The sequence below is a fragment of the Typopeltis vanoorti genome, chromosome 21, assembly GCF_054136105.1.
Source record: "Typopeltis vanoorti isolate ZY-2024b chromosome 21, IOZ_Tvanoo_1.0, whole genome shotgun sequence".
In the NCBI taxonomy this organism is placed as follows: Eukaryota; Metazoa; Arthropoda; class Arachnida; order Uropygi; family Thelyphonidae; genus Typopeltis; species Typopeltis vanoorti.
The window spans coordinates 67858652-67871349 of record NC_143569.1 but is presented as its reverse complement, the minus strand read 5'-3'; the positions used below and the strand labels follow the sequence as shown (position 1 = coordinate 67871349).

The following is a 12698-nucleotide window of genomic DNA, read 5'->3' as shown; positions in this document are numbered from 1 at the left end:
CAACAAGCAGCTGAATATTTTCCTTCAAATAATTTTCTATATCATTTATGTATAAATTAAACTGCATTGGTCATTCAATGTACAGAACTTTGCTGCTCAGCTTTTTCTCATGGATTGTTTTCCTTATACCACGCTTTGGTATTTGTCTATCCACCTTCTTTGTATTTATATCACTGACTTCATATCAATTCCCTATTTCTTACAATTTGCATAACAGCATTCCATATAGTATCTTGTCAAATTCCTTCACAAAACTGAACAGGATCATATAGTCATTCCCTTTATCCAACTTAGATGTCACTATAGTTTAAAAAGTGGGTAAATTATTAAGACATGACCTGTCTTTCATCCATGATGCCTCCCCCCATAAAAAATTGCTTTAGAATTACACTTATTAAGTTTTAATACAAGTTCACCACTGATGTATAATATTCTTATCCACCCATTTTGAATTCTATCTTTGACCAACTTTTACAATACTTTTACCACCACTCTTGAAATATTGATCAGTCTTAAGACATCTTAAGTTAGAAAGCCTTGTCAGAGGCAACAGTTCCTTTGTACATTCTTATAATGTGTAAACTGATATCCTATCTAATTTCACAGCTGTGTAGCCGGCCTGGTAAATACCACCAGTTTCAACCTTTATTGAGATCTCTTCAGTGGGAGCCAGCTCCAGAAGTGGTGATAACAAGGTGGAAGCAATGGAGAAGTCATATTTACCTATACAAGTTGCCAAAAGGTTACTCTGGATTTAGAGAAAGATGTTGGAAGTTTTTTCCCACTTGGTTAGACTATAATAAATTTAGTTTAATCCTTTATCCAAGTGTAAGCAAACAAAGTTTGCACCTGAAGTATTTCAGGACTGAGGCAACTTGTGGTAAAGGTGGACCAAGCTCTCATCACTCCTTGTCTTAGTATCTCTCATAATGCAAAGCATATCTCCTTGTGGACATGCATAATGCAATGCCTTAAGGGAAGAGCCACTACCCAGACCGGTTTGGACCTTGATTGAGATCTAAAAAGTTTGCTTACACTTGGTCCTGAAGATACTTCAGGATCATGTTAACAATTTAGCTATCAGCTAACGCCTTTTTATTCCCCGTATACGGGGAGTAGGCGAGGCCATTTAGCCCTATCTAACTTTTGGAGACTGAGTGGGCAGTTCAATCTCCACTGGTACCAATCAGAGATAGATGGCCCAAGGCTACTACTAATTACGCGGTACTCAGTGAAGAGAGACGGCTCAAATGTGCCGCCATCTCGTGGTCCCTAACACAATATATTTAATGTCTGAAATAACGTGGGTTCTACGGTCGATTTTCTTGAGTTTACAGGACGAAAAACCCGAGTTTCCGGGAGGAAAAACCTGCTTGCCCGTGCCAGAGATCGACTAACTCGGGAACCGGTCGAAAAAAGGCTTAGAAAAATTTCTTCTAGTCGCCGACTAGACTCGAAACCAAGTCTTCCTTCGTGCGGCCAAGCGCGGTGGTTGGCAAACGCCACATCCACTGAGCTACACAGGCTCGTTAACAATTTAAACTTTTTTAATTATGATCCTGAGGTATCTTCAGGACCAAGTGTAAGCAAACTTTTTAGATCTCAATAAAGGTCCAAACCGGTCTGGGTAGTGGCTCTTCCCTTAAGGCATAGAATTATGCATGTCCACAAGGAGATATGCTTTGCATTATGGGAAATACTAAGACAAGGAGTGATGAGAGCTTGGTCCACCTTTACCACGAGTTGCCTCAGTCCTGAAGATACTTCAGGTGCAAACTTTGTTTGCTTACACTTGAATAAAGGATTAAACTAAATTTATTATAGTCTAACCAAGTGGAAAAAAAACTTCTAAGAAAAATCCAGGTTAACAATTTAAACTTTTTTTTAATTAACTGAACCACAGGGACCTTATGTTCCTGCTTCAGCTGACAAAATTTAAACATTCAGCTGTGACAGACGTAAATCCACTGAAATACCAATGCAATTGTTGCCTTGGTTCTATAAACTATGGTCTACCCTACTCCCGTCATACAGATTAAAAACTAGGCTCATCTGCTTGTAAGTGGAGTAAACACTACTTACAATATACATTTCAAGCAATCTCAGAGGTTGATGCCTTATATATAGAGTTTTAACAGAATGATGGTATATGATATGCAAATTTTTCGAAACAAAAATCATTGATAATTTGCTGGACTGGTTGGCCAAGCAGAGATCATTTTTGCTCTCCAACAGATAGGGTGGGTTCCAATCTCACTACAGGCATGGATATTTGTGAATGTCTTTAGTGTGGTAGGCAAATATCACCATGTGATGCAAAACTACTGCTGCTTGTTGAAGGCATGAAGTGAACTGAAAAAAAAAAAAGCACCTACTTAGAGATGACTATTTGAAACAGCACGAGGGAGGGAATTCACGATTTGAAAGTGCTGGATCGGTCATAGAATCAGAAGATTTGTCCATAGCCATGGTAGCCACATTGTCTCCATTTAGGAAGAGTGATCATGTGGTCTTGAGTTGCCAAATGAGAAATTTTCAGTTAAGTAGTAAACAAGATTTGACATTTAAATTGTTGGGATGCATATGCAAAAACTATTAACTTGTAGACAAGTTGCCACTATCATTATCAAAGCCATCTCCTCATGTAGCAATGCATTTAATTACATAACGCTGCCATTGTTCAATACATTACTGGGACTTATCCTCTGCAATGTTTTTATTATTATTATTACTATCACAATATGATGTTGATGTCAGAAACATCAGAAAATCTACATCTGTTCAAAGCATTCTTCAGCTTTGGGAATAGATGAAAGTCACAACGAACTAAGTATGGTAAATATGGAGGATGGTCCAATTTTGGGATCGATTTTCTTCTTAGCTAGAAGATTGCAGACAAATATTGCATCGTATGTAGGGACATTCCCGTGATGGATGATCCATATTTTCAGCCATTGTTCAGGTCTTTTATTACAAACAGCATCACATAACCTTCACAGAAATTTTAAATAATGTTTAATGAATCAGAAGTTAATTATGCCCTTACGATAAATAAAAAATGAACAAGCATTGTCTTGATCTGCAGCTGTGACATTTGCACCTTTTTTTGGTTTTAGTGAAGTTTGTTTAAATAGGGTTTTGTACCATTCTTCTTGAAGAACTTAAAGTAGTTTTGAAGACGTTGGAAGTGGGAATCTGTTTCTTTTTCCAGTCTCCAAAACTGACCACAGTGGTTCAGTAATGTTCAGATCTGGTGATTGTGCTTGGCAGGGAAGATGAAGTTTTTTCATGCTCTTCAAACCACGACTGTATAGTCCAAGCTGTGTGAATAGGGGTTTTGTCGTCTTGGAATACTGCACTGTTGTTTGGAAATAACTTCTGGACCATGGTATGCTCGTGATTACCCAAAATGTCCAAATAATCACTTGCAGTAATTCATCCATGAAAAGTAGTAATGGGACAAATAGAATATCACGATATTGTTGCCTATATCATTACAAAACCACCCCCATGCTTTACTGTTGGAATCACGCATTCTAGAATATAGGTTTCCTTGGGTGTTTTTCAAATATAAACTCGCCCTGATGTCGGAAACAGCGTGAAGGTCGAACTCATCTGACTATATCACACATTTCCAGTTTTCCAATGTCTAAGTTTGACGGTCGTGACACCATCGTTTATGCATCTCAGCATTGTTTTCAGTAAACAGAGGTTTAGCAATTGGAGCTGTACCGTGAATATTGGATTTCTGAAGATCACATCGGACAGTTTTGTGGAAACAGGTTCTGCAAGATGATATTCAGTTCTGCTATTACCTGTGCTGCAGTACTGTGATTTTTTTTTCCCTTCGAAACAATCTTTCTCAATGTCCGACGTTTTCTTTATTTCATTTTTAATTTTCGCGTACTGGTTCTCTTCGATGATGCTGTCTTGCCAACATAACTCCAGAAACTGTCGATCTCGATACACCTAACAATGTGGCACTTTTGTCACTGATTCTTGAGCTAAACGCGCACCAACGATTTGTCCTCTTTCAAAGTCGGACAATTTTCCCATTTCCCGATTTTTTTTAACCCGAATTATCACTCAATACAATTACTGATGCACTTGCATGATAACTACAGAGTGTAAACAAAAGAACAACATTCAGTTTTTGCCACCAAATTTTATTATTTTTTTTTTCATTGTATCCAACACAAACAAATTCTATTCCTAAAATATCTTAGTGCTTCAATTATTTTATTCAACCCCTGTAAAGTCGAATTATATCCTTAGATTTCCTCTCTTCATCTTCCATTAGCCGGTATAATCGAACATTATATTTAGCGTCTGTCTTACTTGTTGACTTCTTTATTAATATTTACACTTACTGGCATGTAATTTTCAGTACCAAGGCCTTGATAAGATTTCACTTGAACTATTGTACGCAGGTCTGGTCTCCTCTTTTCCGCTGTGATTCTGGTACATGGAGAGAGAGAGAGCGCAAAGGAGAGTGATAAAAATGATATCAGGATTGTGGAATACTGATTATGAAGACAGATTGATAATTTTAGACTGCAGACACTAGCAAACAGGAGGAAGAGGGGTGATATGATTGAAATTTGCAAACTTCTGAAAGGGTCATACAGGATTTCAATTGATGGAATTTTTTACTTTATGGAAGGTAGGGAAAAGGACAAGAGGGCATCCTTGGAAACTGAGAATGAATGCTGTCGAGAAGGTGGTGAGGGCTAGATTTTTTTCTCATAGTGGTGCATGATTGCAATGGACTGCCGTTGGATGTTGTGTGTGCAAGTAGTGTGAATGAATTCAAGAATAAATGTGATAGCTGGTGCGTGTAGTATGTGGCCTTCCGCGATGAGTCCCTGACTCCCTTGTTTCTCTTAATAATAAATGCAATAACAGACGAAACGATGACTGCTGTTGCGCAAGATATTTGATGCTATGCTGGTCTGTGAAATGTATGAGGATTTTGTTTAAAAAAAAGGGGGGGGGGGTACAATCACTTTTACGTGAAGGACTTGATACTGACAAAGATGTATGTGTGACTTGTAAGCTGGGATGTCATCACCCACTAAGCAACTAAGGCAACGCCCAGGAGCGGAAGTTTGGAAGCGGTAAAATTGCATCAACTTTAAAAAGTTAATTTGTATTTGCTAAAATACAAAGGACACATTTAATAAAAATGAAACCTTTATCATGTCTTAAGTAGTGCAAGCTAAGGCTACTCGGGGATACCGAGGATTGTATTCTCGTAAGCTCTCAGGTCATCTTGCGAAACTTTCATAATTTCTATAAACATTCAGCTTTGAAATAATGTCGAATCTGGTATCCACTTTTCCCATGTAATTTTACATCGCCGAAATGGAGCCTTATAGCTCTTTGTTTTAGTAGTCACCAAAGATGCCTTATGTATTTCCTCCCCCTCCGTTACACTAAGATCTCTCACCTGGAGTAGAAAAAATTGGTGTCAGTGTCATTCACCCGAAAATAACAGCATGCTGCACATCGCCTTAGGGTTGCAAATCGTTGCGAGCCAAGTGAGGCAAAAATCTGGAAATCATTGGGTACAAGATCAGGAGTGCTTGACGTGCGGTTCAGAACCTCCAAGTTGTAGCGCTTTAACCACCATCGCCCGTGTGACTAGTCTGGAACATTTGTCCTGTCGTACTGGTGATAATTTTCTACTTGTACGGTACTTTAACAAGCAGAAATTAATTCACGCCTGAACACCCGTGTATTGCCATTTTTCACCATAAAACAGGCAAACTGGCCAGAAGAATGCACGCAATTTACTTGAGAGAGCACACTGGCCTTATACACTGAGTTGCTTTGGCCGTAATTCCAAATGACATATGGGCGGATCAACTTGATCCGCCCATACGTCACCTATATGACTTGGTCATATAAGGAAAGGAATCAGACCATGTAAATGTTATCTGTATTCCTCCCTCCACTTGTGAACGATTGCTTTTCTGATGTTTAAAAAAAAAAAAAAAAGCTATACTAGTATGGAAATAAATATGCAGTGCGACCTTTTAAAGCATTTGTAATGCGTGTTTTTAAGTTTCCATACAGTAAATAAATGACATATTTGAATTATTGTATAAAATAAGAATGCTCGACATTCTTATCTTGCTGAACTGTATGTTCAAAATGCTAGCTAGCAAATTTCTGAATTACTGCATATCTTTTCGAATATACAGATTTCGACAGTAATATTTAAATGTTATCGTTGCAATCCCCCCCCCCCTATATTTAAATAGAAGTACAGTATATATATATATTGTAACCAACGCCTTCACGCGCACAGTGTCGCTTCTGCAGTAATACTTCTTGGAAATAAGTTGTGGAGACGCCTGCGAATAGCTAGCCGTATTATAGATGCTAATCAATAGTATCGATGTACACGCCTCTTCTATGGCATCATCAAATGGCACATGTACTGTTCGTATGATTTTTATTATTTTAATTATGTATCAGTGATTAGATAATCTAGGTTACTTAATTTTTTCTTTTTTTTTTTAAATTAGTTTTCATTAAATGTTTGTGATCTAAGCAGGAAAGAGGCGTTGATATCTTGATTGCTCCACGCTGTCTGTTCCGTTCCAGAACAAAACTGTTTCATGTAGTATGAATTTCTTGTAGTTCATACTGGTTTGTTGTGGCTGTTCTTAAGTGATAAAGATTTACTTTTGGAAAAGCATTGAATAAGTAATTGAATCTCTAGTACGTTGCTGAAATGTTCTCATGTCTTTACATTTGAAGTCTTTTATATCTCTTAAAGGCTCTTCAAATTTGAAACGTATACTTCGTACATTTAATTCGGTTACATTACCTCTTCCTGTTCTTTCTTTGTACTCGCATCACGACGCGGCAACTTAAAATTGAATTGCATTTAAACGGTGCAGCTCTCCTCCCCTCTCCATTCAAATAGTATTGTACTCCTTCGTCCCAGCAACAACACTACTTAAGCCTGCGAAAGTGTAAATAGCAAATGCTAGTTAGAGATGTCATTGTTTAATTTGTATGTAATCAACTAGTCTGCAATACACGTGACTGATGAGGCGTGGTTTGTGTGCCGAATTTAAGCCACGTGCGGTTTTCCGGAAATCGACATCTAAAGGAACTTTATTCTATACAGACGTACATTATTTTGTGTTTGTACATACTGTGACGAAATGTTTTATAATCTATGTAGTTTTTTAAAAATAGAACGATTGGAATAAAATATAGAGACCACCTGTCTCATTTTTTAAATAGAATCCTCATTAAAACTTAAGTGTTTTTCTTTATGGAATTACTGTCACTCCCGTAAATTGTCAGTACAGTACATGAGAATGGACTGAAGCTTTCGAAATAGGAGTAACATTTTGCGTGACTGCTTTCCAATATTAATATGCTGTGGTGTGCAATTGGAGTGTACGTCAGCTTAATATTGCTTCACTGCTCACGGTTGAAGCTTCTGGCTTTGGCGCTTTCGGTGAGGCAGAAAGTAACCCACACGTCTGTAGCTAATGGAGGCTGACAGGTTGGATACAAGGGACAGCTATGGGCTATTTTGGTACGTTAATAGCAGTCGGAAGGTGGGCACCGCAGAAAAATGGAAAGGCAGGGGAGAGAAAGGAGGTCAGCGGTTGTGGTAGAGCCATTTCATGGCTTCTCCTAGTTTCTCCTTATTTCCGCAATTGGTGAATGTCTGCTTTTGTTACAGATGAGCGGGGTTATTTCTCACGTGCTGGTTTGTAGCAGGAAAATTAAATTTCCGGTAACGGATAAAAGAAAAATCTCATAAACGAGATTACATTAGAGAGCGATATATAAAGTATTTTTGCTCATTTGTTCAGACATCATTAGACGGTATTAAACACATATGTGGGTACTTGGTCATATAATTAGTATTTCTTATATTCAAATGCATATAAGTGCGTAAGAAACTAATAAGCGAGTGTGGAATTGTTTGGTGTCCTTTTCATTCTATATATTCCCAAAATAAGAAATAATCTACTAAATATATGACGAGCCAAAGGCTTCAATTCGGCGACGCAAATTATTTAAATTAAGGGATATTACATTCCATATTGTTTCATAGCCGAATAAGAAACTCAGAGTTTCATGCCGAATATAGAAACTATATTTATATAAAGTTCGGCGAGTCCAGGCGTAAGCAAATACCTGGATAGTGCAACACCAGGCAACTCATAGTACACCTGGTAGTACAACACTGAGGCAACTCATAGTAAGGGTGGAGCAAGCTCCGTTGCGTCGCCGAATTGAAGCTGTTGGCTCTTCATATATTTAGTAATTTATTAGGACACCTTGGCAATTCTTATAGTAGGGTATGTAAGTTCTGTTCGCTACAAACTTTGCATTATCTAGGTCTACTTGCTCACTGATGAGACCTCAATAAAGGTCAAAACCGGTCTGGGTAGTGACCTTCTCTCATAATGCAGAACAGTAACCCAGCTCATAGGAGCTGGGTTTCACATTATGGGTAAATACCAAGAACAGTGAACGGAGCTTTACTATGAGTTGCCTCAGTGTTGCACTATCCAAGTATTTGCTTACGCTTGGACTCGCCGAACTTTATATAGTTTCTATATTCGGCTATGAAACAATATGGGATGTAATATCCCTTAATTTAAATAAGAAATAATCAATGGCTTCGCTTATAAATCGACATTAGTTCAACATTTAATGACACCAATCTGTCCATTTCACTTGTATAAAGCTGAAAATAAATGTTTCCGTGTATGTGACTGCCGTGCACGAAAAATGTATAGTACATGTTAGTACCGTCAATGAATTAAGTGTTTTTCATATGCAAAATAATGAATGTAAGTTGTGAACAACTTACAATAAATTGCAGTGTTTAGTAATCATTTGCAAGGCATTATTATTATAACAGTGTCTCCATGGAGTCAAAAGACTCATCGCGGGAGACCCTCCCTACATTGACACACTAACCATTGTTCAACAATACCTATCATACTTGTTAAATTCGTTAACAGATGAAGCATGCACAACCACCTCTGGGAACGCATTCCACATATTCACCACCCTCCAAGTAAAAAAAATCTAGTCCTAATACCCTTGTTAACCACACTCTTACACAATCTCCAGGTCACGGAAATTTTTCATCGAAATAAAAGAAAGTTCTAGCAGATACTGCTGTCCAGGGGACAGTGCAATCACTTCGTTTCCAATTTAGTATTCCTTCGTAGATCAATTTTGTTTAAGAATCTATAAATACAATTGCAACATGGGCATGTAGATAGCATTGGGTTTCAATATAACTAATGTATTTAGTAGAATCAGTAAAATATTCGTGTAGTTAGACATTTCATCAGTTTTCTATCATCAACCTCTATTTTCTTAAGGAAAGTAAAAATATAAAAATCGAAAACTTAGATTGAAACATCAATTACTACGTAAATTCAAATTTTATTTAATGAAGAGCTTAAAAAAGCTCATTGACACGAAGGTTTCATTCTATAGCCCGTGTAACATAATCGCATTTTTTTTTTTTTTTTTTTTAATTAAAGCCAAAGTACCAATTTCTCAGTTAAGTAACTAAACTACAAAGACAGTGTCGTTTCCTTAAACCAGTCGCTACATTCTCGCCTTCCACTTGTTTGTGACGTCATGAAATGCCTAGTCAGATTCCGGGTATGGCGTGATCACCAGCTTTACATATCATTCACGTGGAATTCGAGTAAAAAAAAAAAAAAAAATCCTACTGTAAACCACTCCTTTAAAAAGTGTAAAATTCGCCATTATTTTGGCGAATCAATTCTAGGAAGAAGTTTGGAGGCACGGGGGGGGGGGGGAGATTAGAGGATGTGAAGAAATTCTAGAAAGGGATCTGGGGTCCTTTTTTTTTTTTTTTTTAACCTAAAAAATTGCGTAACCCCTGGAGGCTGTAAATGGAATTCTATTAACAGGATTTCCTCCTCTTTTTATTTTATTATTATTTTTTTTTATTGCTACGTACTGAGATGCTATCTTTATTGTTGGAACAATTTGGTCAAACGGGCATTCACTTTCGATCCAACTCTGAACTCTTTCCTAAAGAATTTCTTAAGTGAATCAACAGGAGCGAAGGTTAGTCTTCTACATTCCAGTGTACTAACAAGAGTTTTCTCACCCGACCATTGCCTACTTGTTACAGTTTAGTCGTGTATTCACGGTCAAGTGTCTTGCGATTGCGGAAGTGTGGCTAAACCTGTCTTTCCGCTTCTCCCCGAATGAAAGTAAAACGATTGCATGCTCTCTGTGATTGCCTCTAACCTTATTCTCTTGTCTTTTATTGCCTTCGAACTGAATCGTTGATAGAGTTCAATGTGTGCGTGTATGCCGAGTTTTAAAGGACTTGAAGGCTATAGGTCCATTCCTAATACTTCATTAATCTTTTGGCCAACCTTTTTACTGTTTTGGACGTCAAGTCAACTGGGCTGACCTCATGCCTTTTGGGATTTACCCGACTAATAAAGTGAAGCATTGTTCAGATTTTTGTTTATTTAACAGTTGATTAGGTTTCTACTTAAAATTAATGTATCAAATCGATATGTTAAGGAATGGGGTTAACCTGTTTTTTAATTGAATAAGCAGTATCTCGGAGTGTAATGCCACCTGTAGATTTTTAATGTCATTTAGCCCTTTCTCACATGAATATTGATGCAGTTTTATATCTTTTAATTGCACTGGAACTTTTATTAGTAACTAACCTTGGGTTATTGCTGTTTTGCAAATGGATAAAATTGCTTAGAAAGAATAATACAAATGAATTGTTTTAAAGATGTAACCTAATTTCATTTGGGCTTTTCCTGTTCCACAATTTAGATGACAACGCATATTAATATTACGGACCTTATATATATATATAAAATACAGGTTTGATAACATTTGCCCACCCTGAATTAGGTCAGATCTATAGAGCCGTTTATTGATCAGTCTTCACCACAGATGCGTTTTTTGAAGCGAACCGCTAGCATGTGATAGGAATGGTGAAAGTGGAAAAATCGATTGGATGTGCAAGATTTTTCCTCCTTTTCTTTACTAATTTAATATTATGGCTTTTATTTTTCTAGTATCATCATTTTGGATAAATAATATGTTACAATGGGTGTGAACAGATGATCTTACTAAAAGGTAGTTAATGGTTTGTGTATGCGGTTGGGGGGGGGGGGGAAATAGATGGAAATGTTCATAAATTTCGACTCAAGCATTCGTTAACGTTCCTAAGACATTCACTCGCCTTATGGTATTAACTACTTTGGCGTAATCTCTGTTTATGCACTCAGAGAAAATGTCCGCTGACGCTTGAGGAATGTTGACAAATTCTGCATCTGAAGAGGTTAATGAATACTCTTGAGACGTTAGACTTTGTTTATGAAAACGGATTTTTTTTTTTTTAATAAAAAAAAAAGTTAATATTTCATTAGGAGGTTTCGATTTTGCTTCGAATTTTTGCTTAGCGAGCTATTTCTATCCATTTCTTATAGAAATACCGCTATATGAGGTATGCAAATATGCAGTTCAATATTCGTAAGTTTTTTTTTTTTTTATGAAACTTTTTGTTTGTCTCAAATAAAACCTTACATCTACCTTAAGACGGCTTATTAATCTATGTAGATTTTTTTATCCTTATAATACACCCAATTTAGACTTGAAAGTAGCGTAATATTTCATATTATTTTGACAGCATGATTTTGCATTATTTGATGGACTCGTAATAGCATCTGCCCTCTGTGGACATCGCTTCAAAATTTGCTAAATCTTTGTGATGAAAACGTTTTAAATGTGGACTTAGGTACACTCTCCATGTAAATAAAATTTCAAATTTTAATGTATTCTCTTTTTCATATATCAAAAGTTTGTAATGAAGCGTTACTGTTCTTTAACACTAACGCAAATGCTACCAATCGCAATTTGATAGCTGCAGGGATGAAGAGCCCTTCGTTGTGCAACAGGGGAAGCAGTCCTATTTTTAGAAAAGTTCAAAGTTCATTCTTTGTCTCGTATATTTCATTGATTTGTCTGACTCCTCAGCAAGCTGGGATAGGATGTATTCAATGAAATGTCTAGGGGATTGCTTTCACTTGGGAGTTTATTTATAACTTATAAAAATTTTAAGGCTTTAACCGTTTTAAGTCATTGTACCATTGAAATTCGTTTTCACGAACACTGCGGTTTTATATTGTACTGTAGTTAAAAGTAGCAATAACTATCAGCCTGCGAAGATCTAGGATTCTGAATAGGAGAAACTGGAATGAAAAATCCATGCACATAACATCCGAATCCTGTAACGTTGCATCTTTTGGTTATAAAAGAATGCCAATATGTGCAAATAATTTTTCAACAAACTTTTATAAAGAAAATTATTTGAATAAATGTTTGCAAGTAATGGTAGTGATAGTTTGGAGTGTAAAGCTTTTTGAGTAAACATAGTCGATGTTCTAGGTACCATGTGTAACTCATCGTAACAGATGGCCTAAATGGTTGACCATGTACGCTTCAACATTTCTGGACTAACTTATAGTTGTGGCGTCTCAAATTTTGTCTTAACTGTTTATTGAATTCTTTGGATATGTAGATTTTTGTAATCACGTAAAACATAACTACATAAAGACAAAAATAAATAAATAAATGCTCTTGATCTTGGTATTTCTTCCAACTGACATTCTCTCGAGTCTTTA

The 12698-nt window shown here is 36.7% G+C and overlaps 1 protein-coding gene across 4 annotated transcripts in view; it reads left to right on the top strand.

The window, feature by feature from the left end:
- Positions 1-12698, top strand: part of RhoGEF3 (Rho guanine nucleotide exchange factor 3) — a 424099-nt gene that overhangs the window by 120782 nt on the left and 290619 nt on the right. The gene's annotated exons all lie outside the window — the stretch shown is intronic.